The sequence below is a fragment of the Bos indicus genome, chromosome 15 (assembly GCF_029378745.1).
Source record: "Bos indicus isolate NIAB-ARS_2022 breed Sahiwal x Tharparkar chromosome 15, NIAB-ARS_B.indTharparkar_mat_pri_1.0, whole genome shotgun sequence".
In the NCBI taxonomy this organism is placed as follows: domain Eukaryota; kingdom Metazoa; phylum Chordata; class Mammalia; order Artiodactyla; family Bovidae; genus Bos; species Bos indicus.
In genome coordinates, this window is record NC_091774.1 from 49,829,898 (window position 1) to 49,839,306 (window position 9,409).

At 38.0% G+C, this 9,409-nt stretch overlaps 1 pseudogene; it reads right to left on the reverse strand.

The window, feature by feature from the left end:
- Positions 1-7,960: 7,960 nt before the first annotated feature.
- On the reverse strand, positions 7,961-9,030 carry LOC109568945 (olfactory receptor 52Z1P-like; annotated as a pseudogene).
- Positions 9,031-9,409: the final 379 nt, after the last annotated feature.

The window sequence follows — 9,409 nt, forward strand, 5'->3', positions numbered from 1 at the left end:
GTTTGTCCTCAAGACAATGATGGCATAAATATTAAGTTTGTAAATATATAGCGATTTTTCTACATGCTATGTTGGCACCAGAATTTCCAATAAAATATTACTGAAAATGACACAAATAAAATTGACATTACATCCTGCAGATGTCCTAAATTAGAGAGTTGGTGTCCACTGGGATTATACAGACTGACTTAACACATGTTTTCTAAATCTCCTCTAGGCATGAATATGTTGGAATGCAATGTGTTAGATACCATTTAAATCTATTGTCTCTCATTTCTAATCCTAACCCTGATTCATGGTTTCCTGTCCATAAAATTTTCCTTGATCATTCTAAACCCATATTTCTGTGCTTTTTGACATACTGCATTTGTCTGGGAATCTTACATTATCTTTCTTGTTATAAGTGTGTTTGTAAGTCTGCTGAAGTTACCTTTATTAAAGATGGCAATGATCATATCTTGATATAAAAGTATATTAGAGCTCAAAGCATTTTATCTATCTTCATGGTGCATCAGAAGCATCTTTTAAAATTTTATACACATGCTCTGTATTTTCTCAGGAAGTTGAATTTCTCGAGGTATAGAAATGGGCAACCTTCATTTTTTACTTAATTTTCTGAAATAATTTTAATCTTATAGAAAGCTGAAGTTCAGTAGTTTTTGAAATCCCTGAGATGTCTTATGAAGCCAGTAATTATAATCCACTGGATTAAGTGTATCTAACAATAATTTAGGATATAGTATTCAAACATAAAACATCTAACTAACTGAAGTGTAGCTACTTATGTTTATGACAGTAAGAGTCATAAAATATAAATCTTTTTCTACAATTTTTTGGCATATAAACTGTCTTTTCATATTATTCAAATGATCTAGTGCATGGCTATGCATAGAGTTGTATAAGAAACTTGCAATTCTAGTTGAAATTTCTTAATTCACATGTCTACACTTGTTCAAAGACAAATAAGTGAGAAAGAAAAAAGCCTTTAAGGATGCTTTATATGTATACTGATCTTAATAATACATAATAAATTTTCACAAATCTTATTCTATCTACACTAGGAACTGTGTCTCATGCAGCTTGCTACCTGTGAGAACCAACACTATCTTTATTTAAATTATGCACTTAATAATTATTGAGTGCATAAGTGAAAAGGAATGAATCAATCACTGGATAAAGAACGACTAGTTTTATTTGATTTAAAAAAAAAAAATCTTGGAGAAAGAGATTTCACCTGTCATAAGCCCACATTTCACATGACAAAAAAGGTATTATTAACTTGAGATTACCATTTCAAATGTCAAACCTGTGAAGGACATCTAAGACTTCCCATGACTTATTTCTGTTCCCTAGTTTTAATTCAGTTATATCTGTTCCCATCCCTCTTATCCTATTTCTTGACTCTACTTCTAAATACTCTTCTCCTTTAGCACTTTCAGATATCAAGTAAAAATAAAGCAAGATATATGAACATCAAATTTAGATAATATTTCCTACAGTAAATAAATAAGATAAAATTAATAGAAATAAATATTGGAAGACAATGTGAACATTATCATTTGCTGTATACCATATAAGTATATCAGGCTTCCCTGGTGGCTCAGACGGTAAAGCGTCTGTCTGCAATGTGGAAGACCAGGGTTCGATCCCTGGGTCAGGAAGATCCCTGGAGAAGGAAATGGCAACCCACTCCAGTATCCTTGCCTGGAGAATCCCATGGATAGAGGAGCTGGATAGGCTACAGTCTACAGGGTCGCAAAGAGTTGGACACAACTGAGCGACTTCACTTAACTATAGCCATTCTATAAAATCTTCAAATTCAAAATATATTTTTAGTGTCTGCTTGCTGAATACATCTATCATAATGCTTCTGCTCTGAAAAATGAAAAGTTTTATCATTTTTTTAGCTAACAAATATATTTAAACCATTGAATCTTAGATTTTGCATTGCATGTAAATACAAAAATATACAAATGAGTATGTAAATATACAGGCCAATTTTTGAGTTTACAAATTGCTATCTTCTATATATTTCTTAAGATATATTATTAGAGGTACTTTATATTCATAAATGGGGCTTCCCTTGTAGCTCAGATGGTAAAGAATCTGCCTTCAATGCAGGAGATCCAGGTTTGATCCCTGGGTTGGGAAGATCCCCTAGAAAAGGGAATGGCAACCCACTCCAGTATTCTTGCCAGCAAAATCCCATGGACAGAGGATCCTGGCAGGCTATAGTCCATGGGGTTGCAAAGAGTCAGAAATGACTGAGCAGTCGACATACATATTCATAAAGTATACTTTACTAAACACACTAAAAAAAACACATTATCAAAATTAAGATAACTCTCCCTATAAAATATAGTCATTGAAGACATGAGTGACTGAATATACAAATGAATGGATATCAAGTTTGTATTATGAACTGAGAACAGAAGCACTATCTTGTTTTCAAAAATTTAACAAAAGCTAGAGTCCCAGCAAGTAGATAGTGTTATTGAAAGAGGAAGGCCTCTTGTCCTTCCCCAAATTCACAATAATATGATTTAAGTGTCTATCTCATTTGTACTTGGACTTACAAATTAAGAGACACTCTTACTCATATTGTAAAATATAGTAATGTTCAGTCACTAAGTCTTGTCTGACTTTTTGTGACCCCATGGACTGCAGCACACCAGGCCTCCCTATGCCTCACCATCTCCCGGGGTTGATCTAAGTTCATGTCCATTGAATGGGTGATGCTATCCAACCATCACATCTCATGAACCTTTATCAGCAAAGTGATGGCTTTGCTTTTTATGTTGTTTGATGAAGTCATAATTATTTATTTGCCTTCTAAAAGCCTTGTCTGCCTACCTGAAAAATGTGTATATATCCAGAAGGCCAAATAATAATTTATCTTTGTGTTCCAATCCCCTATTATTAAGCAAAAACGCAATGCAATTATTTTCATTATATCAAACATTAACCTTTGTGCTATGCATTGGTCATCTTTATGCTGAGTGATCACACCATCATGGTTATCTGGGTCATTAAGATCTTTTTTATATAGTCCTTCTGTGTATTCTTGCCATAAAGAAGGCTGAGTACTAAAGAATTGATGCTTTCAAACTGCGGTGTTGGGAAGACTCTTGAGAGGCCCTTGGACTGCAAGGAGATCCAACCAGTCCATCCTAAAGGAAATCATCACTGAATATTCATTGGAAGGACTGATGCTGAAGCTGAAGCTCCGATACTTTGGCCACCTGATGCAAAGAGCTGACTCATTGGAAAAGACCCTGATGCTGGGAAAGATTGAAGTCAGGAGAAGGGGACAACAGAGGGTGAGATGGTTGGGTGGCATCAGTGATTCAATGGACATGAGATTGAGCAAGCTCAGAAGGTGGTGAAGGACAGGGAAGCCTGGCATACTGCAGTCCATGGAGTTGCAAAGAGTCAGACATGACTGAGTGACTGAACAACAACGTGCTGCAGAAAACACTTTGTGGCAAAACATGATAGCAAGCAAAAAGTCAGAGCAGAGAAGATCAGTACCAATTTCACCATCTAAGTGTTTAGCATTTTCCTCTATATAAAATATTGCTGCAAAATATTTCATTAGCACACTTAGTCATTTAATATTTCCATTGAATAACTATTAAAACAATTTTAAAAAACCTATAGTATGGATAATTACATGATTATATAGATAATTTATAAAAAGCTTATATAAATAGCTTTTTATATAAATATTTATATTTATATAAATATTTATATTTATATAAATATAAACAATATAAATATTTTCAAGACAGTCAAATTACTTCAACCACTTGACCATGTATATGTTTCTATTATGTTCATGATGCACGTCTTTACTATTTGATGCCAGAGAAGTATTTTATCTCCTTTGTAAATCAAGAGGTGAATATTTCTTAGGGGAGATAAGGAATTACATTGCAATAATTATGGTATGAGAGTTCATAGATGATAAAGTTTGTCCCAGTACTATGGAATATAATAGAATGTTTAGTGTAGGAAGAGCTAAACTAGGACGATTGCATGTGCTAATATAAACACGCCAAATGAATCCAGTGAACAGAATTCAGACCACTTATACTTCCCTTTTTTTCAGAATTACCCTGACACAATTTCACCCCCATTAAATCAGAATAAGAAATACAACAGTTTGATCCAAGTTTAGCAATTGATCCTATATACAGAAATCATATGTTTTGTCCCACAGTCGTTGTAACTAAGACCAGGTATGTGTGCTTAGTTGCTCAGTCATGTCCGACTCCTTGCGGCCCCATGGACTGTAGGCCTCTTTGCTCCTCTGTCCATGGGGATTGTCCAGGCAAGAATACTGGAGTGGGTTTCCATGTCCCCCTTCAGGGAATCTTCCCAACCCAGGAATCAAATGGGTTCTCCTGTATTGCAGGAGGATTATTTACCAGCTAAGGTACCAGGGAAGCCCAAATTCAATTAAGAAGCTATCCATTCCTGCTGGTGAGGTCTAATTGCAGCCTGACTTTAGTCCTACCTGAGAAATAGAAATTCAATTATCCTTGGCTGTCATAATATCCCACAGAATGTTACCATGACATATCCTGCTTTTTGATTCCTTTAACTAACAAAAGGTAATTTCTATTGTTTGTCACCAAAAGAATCTTTAATACACTAAGGTCCTGAAGAGATAAGAAAGTCATACTTGTGGATGCTAAAGGAAATTTTTTTGAGAGGAAAGGAAATGAATGTTTTAATTGTATGTCATACATAATACATAAAGATATATCGGGGGTTGTTACATAAAATCACTAGAATTTATTTTTAATTAATTGAGATATGTATCCATTCAACAAATATTTATCAATTATTTGTATATTTTGGGGTCTTCCCTTGTGGCTTAGCTGATAAAGAATCTGCCTGCAATGCGGGAGACCCGGGTTCAATCCCTAGGTAGGAAAGATACCCTGGAGAAGAGAAAGGCTACCCATTCAAGTATTCTGGCCTGGAGAATTCCATAGACTGTATAGTCCACGGGGTCGCAAAGAGTCCGACACGACTGAGCCACTTTCACTTTCTTTCTTTCGTATTTTGGGCCCTACAGATGTTATGGTAAGAGTGGAATCAGAACTAGTTTCTGAGTACAAACAGTTTATATGTTGTCCTGCATATAGCAAATTGAAGTAGAAGATACATGGTTTATTACCAAAAGGATATTTAAATGCCATATGCAAATACAGTGGCACATTACCTTAGTTCATTCAGTTCAGTTCAGTCGCTCAGTCATGTCCAACTCTTCACGACCCCATGAATCGCAGCACGCCAGGCCTCCCTGTCCATCACCAACTCCCGGAGTTCACTCAGACTCACGTCCATCGAGTCAGTGATGCCATCCAGCCATCTCATCCTCTGTCGTCCCTTCCTCCTTCTGCCCCCAATCCCTCCCAACATCAGAGTCTTTTCCAATGAATCAACTCTTCACATGAGGTGGCCCAAGTACTGGAGTTTCAGCTTCAGCATCATTCCCTCCAAAGAAATCCCAGGGTTGATCTCCTTCAGAATGGACTGGTTGGATCTCCTTGAAGTCCAAAGGACTCTCAAGAGTCTTCTCCAACACCGCAGTTCAAAAGCATCCATTCTTTGGTGCTCAGCCTTCTTCACAGTCCAACTCTCACATCCATACATGACCGCAGGAAAAACCATAGCCTTGACTAGATGGGCCTTTGTTGGCAAACTAATGTCTCTGCTTTTGAATATGCTATCTAGGTTGGTCATAACTTTTCTTCCAAGGAGTAAGAGTCTTTTAATTTCATGGCTGCAGTCACCATCTGCAGTGATTTTGGAGCCCAGAAAAATAAAGTCTGACACTGTTTCCACTGTTTCCCCATCTATTTCCCATGAAGTGATGGGACCAGATGCCATGATCTTTGTTTTCTGAATGTTGAGCTTTAAGCCAACTTTTTCACTCTCCTCTTTCACTTTCATCAAGAGGCTTTGTAGTTCCTCTTCACTTTCTGCCATAAGGGTGGTGTCATCTGCATATCCAAGCTTATTGATATTTCTCCCGGCAATCTTGATTCCAGCTTGTGTTTCTTCCAGTCCAGTGTTTCTCATGATGTACTCTGCATATAAGTTAAATAAGCAGGGTGATAATATACAGCCTTAACACACTCTTTTCCTATTTGGAACCAGTCTGTTCCATGTCCAGTTCTAACTGTTACTTCCTGACCTGCATACAGATTTCTCAAGATGCAGGTCAGGTGGTCTGGTATTCCCATCTCTTTCAGAATTTTCCACAGTTTCTTGTGATCCACACAGTCAAAGGCTTTGGCATAGCCAATAAAGCAGAAATAGAGGCTTTTCTGGAACTCTCTTGCTTTTTCCATGATCCAGCGGATGTTGGCAGTTTGATCTCTGGTTCCTCTGCCTTTTCTAAAACCAGCTTGAACATCAGGAAGTTCACAATTCACATATTGCTGAAGCCTGGCTTGGAGAATTTTGAGTATTACTTTACTAGCATGTGAGATGAGTGCAATTGTGCGGTAGCTTGAGCATTCTTTGGCATTGCCTTTCTTTGGGATTGGAATGAAAACTGACCTTTTCCAGTCCTGTGGCCACTGCTGAGTTTTCCAAATTTGCTGGCATATTGAGTGCAGCACTTTCACAGCATCATCTTTCAGGATTTGGAATAGCTCCACTGGAATTCCATCACTTCCACTAGCTTTGTTTGTGGTGATGCTTTCTAAGGCCGACTTGACTTCACATTCCAGGATGTCTGGCTCTAGGTCAGTGATCACACCATTGTGATTATCCGGGTCATGAAGATCTTTTTTGTACAGTTCTTCTGGGTATTCTTGCCACCTCTTCTTAATATCTTCTACTTCTGTTAGGTCCATACCATTTCTGTCCTTTATAGAGCCCATCTTTGCATGAAATATCCCCGTAGTACCTCTAATTTTCTTGAAGAGATCTCTAGTCTTTCCCATTCTGTTGTTTTCCTCTATTCCTTTGCATTGATCACTGAGGAAAGCTTTCTTATCTCTTTTTGCTATTCTTTGGAATTCTGCATTCAGATCCTTATATCTTTCCTTTTCTCCTTTGCTTTTCACTTCTCTTCTTTTCACAGCTATTTGTTAAGACCTCCCCAGACAGTCATTTTGCTTTTTTGCATTTCTTTTCCATGGGGATGGTCTTGATCCCTGTCTCCTGTACAATGTCATGAACCTCATTCCATAGTTCATCAGGCACTCTATCAGATCTAGGCGCTTAAATCTATTTCTCACTTCTACAGTATAATCATAAGGGATTTGATTTAGGTCATACCTGAATGGTCTAGTCGTTTTCCCTACTTTTTTCAATTTAAGTCTGAATTTGGTAATAAGGAGTTCATGATCTGAGCCACAGTCAGCTCCTGGTCTTGTTTTTGCTGACTGTATAGACCTTCTCCATCTTTGGCTGCAAAGAATATAATCAATCTGATTTCAGTGTTGACCATCTGGTGATGTCCATGTGTAGAGTCTTCTCTTGTGTTGTTGGAAGAGGGTGTTTGCTATGACCAGTGCATTTTCTTGGTGAGACTCTATTAGTCTTTGCCCTGCTTCATTCCATATTCCAAGGCCAAATTTGCCTGTTACTCCAGGTGATTCTTGATTTCCTACTTTTGCATTCCAGTCCCCTATAATGAAAAGGACATTATTTTGGGGTGTTAGTTCTAAAAGGTCTTGTAGGTCTTCATAGAACCGTTCAACTTCAGCTTCTTCAGCATTAGTGGTTGGGGCATAGACTTGGATTACTGTGATATTGAATGGTTTGCCTTGTATGTTGAAATAATTCTCAGTGGTACTTGAGCAGTTCCTTGTTAGCTTCCTCTTTACCCAATATCAGGAAGATGACATTTAGAAATACAAATTTTTAAAGCTTTATTCATTGTGTAGGTGTTGCAGGAATAAATCTGTCCAAATTGATTTATACTTGACATTTAAACCTGTATCTCAATCCTTGACTCCCCTGTTCCTTGTTGCTTTATTACGCTTGGATGATTTAGGTTGGGCACAGAGTCATAGCACTCACAACCTTTTGTCTTTACCCCATAAACAATGGGGTTCATGGTAGGCGGCACCAGTAAGTACAGATTTGCCAGGAGGATAAGGACATGCTTGGGTACATGGTGTCCAAAGCGATGAGTAAAGAAGGAAAAGAAGGCCAGAGTGTAGAATATCAGGATGACACATGTATGGGCTCCACAAGTTCCAAAGGCATTTGTCCGGGCTTCCCTAGAAGGCAGTCGGAAGACTGTTCTCAAGATTAACCAGTAGGACAGGAAGATAAGGACAAAGTCCAGTCCTGTGGTGAGGAGAGCAGCAGTGAGCCCATAAATGCTATTATGGACAATGCTATTGCAAGCCAATTTGGCAATGCCCATGTTCTCACAGTAAGTGTGGTGAATGATGTTGCTCTGGCAGAAGTGCAGACGGAGATAAGTAGGACGCCAGGGCTGACCACAGCCAGACCACTTCAAGCCACCAGAGCCAGGACCATTTTGCTAATGAGAGAGCCTGTAAGTAGGGTGGTATAATGGAGTGGTGCACAGATAGCCCCATAGCGGTCAAAAGCCATGGCCAGTAGGACAGCAGATTCAGAGAGAAACAGAGCATGAACATAAAACATCTGCATGAGACAGGCAGAGAATGTTGATATGGAAGGGCCCTGCCAAAAGATAAGAAGCATTTTGGGTACTGTGACGGTACAAAGTAGAACATAATTGAGAGCTAGTATGGCCAGGAAGAGATACATGGGTTCATGGAGGCTTCTGTCCCAGATCACCATCACCATAACCAGGCCATTGCCTGTCACAGCCAAATGGTACATGAAGCTGAAAGGGATGGAAATCCAAATGTGGAAGTCTTCTAATCCTGGGACGCCAGTCAGCAAGAAGGCAGTGAGGGGAGGGGATGTATAGTTTGATGTTGTTGTAGAGAAGTGGCCTAAGTCTTTTATGTGAAAAATAGAAGGAAAAGAGCCAGAGTAAATAACAGCAAAAAAGAGCATTTATTCCTTCAGCTTAGTCAAATCTGAACCACTAATTTTGGCATGATAATGGACGAAAGCAAAGTAATGAAAAAAAAAAAAAGAATGATCATGGGCAAACCAGTTCCTTTTTATGGAACATTTTTTATCTGTGAAAAAAAATTTGTGAATCAAAAAAGAGTTGAGTTGAATTTTTGTAATGCCAGTTGTTATAACTATACAATTTATGCATGTCTTTTGAACCTTTAACAGTTCTGTGTAGATAGTGTTTCCCTCTAATTTGGTAGTAAATTCTTAAATACTGAAAAGGTAATTTTTCTTTCTCCTTTGTCTTGGTGACACTGAATAGAAGATTGGAGAGAATTAATATTCTATTCTTCAGTGGACAAATTTAATGGGA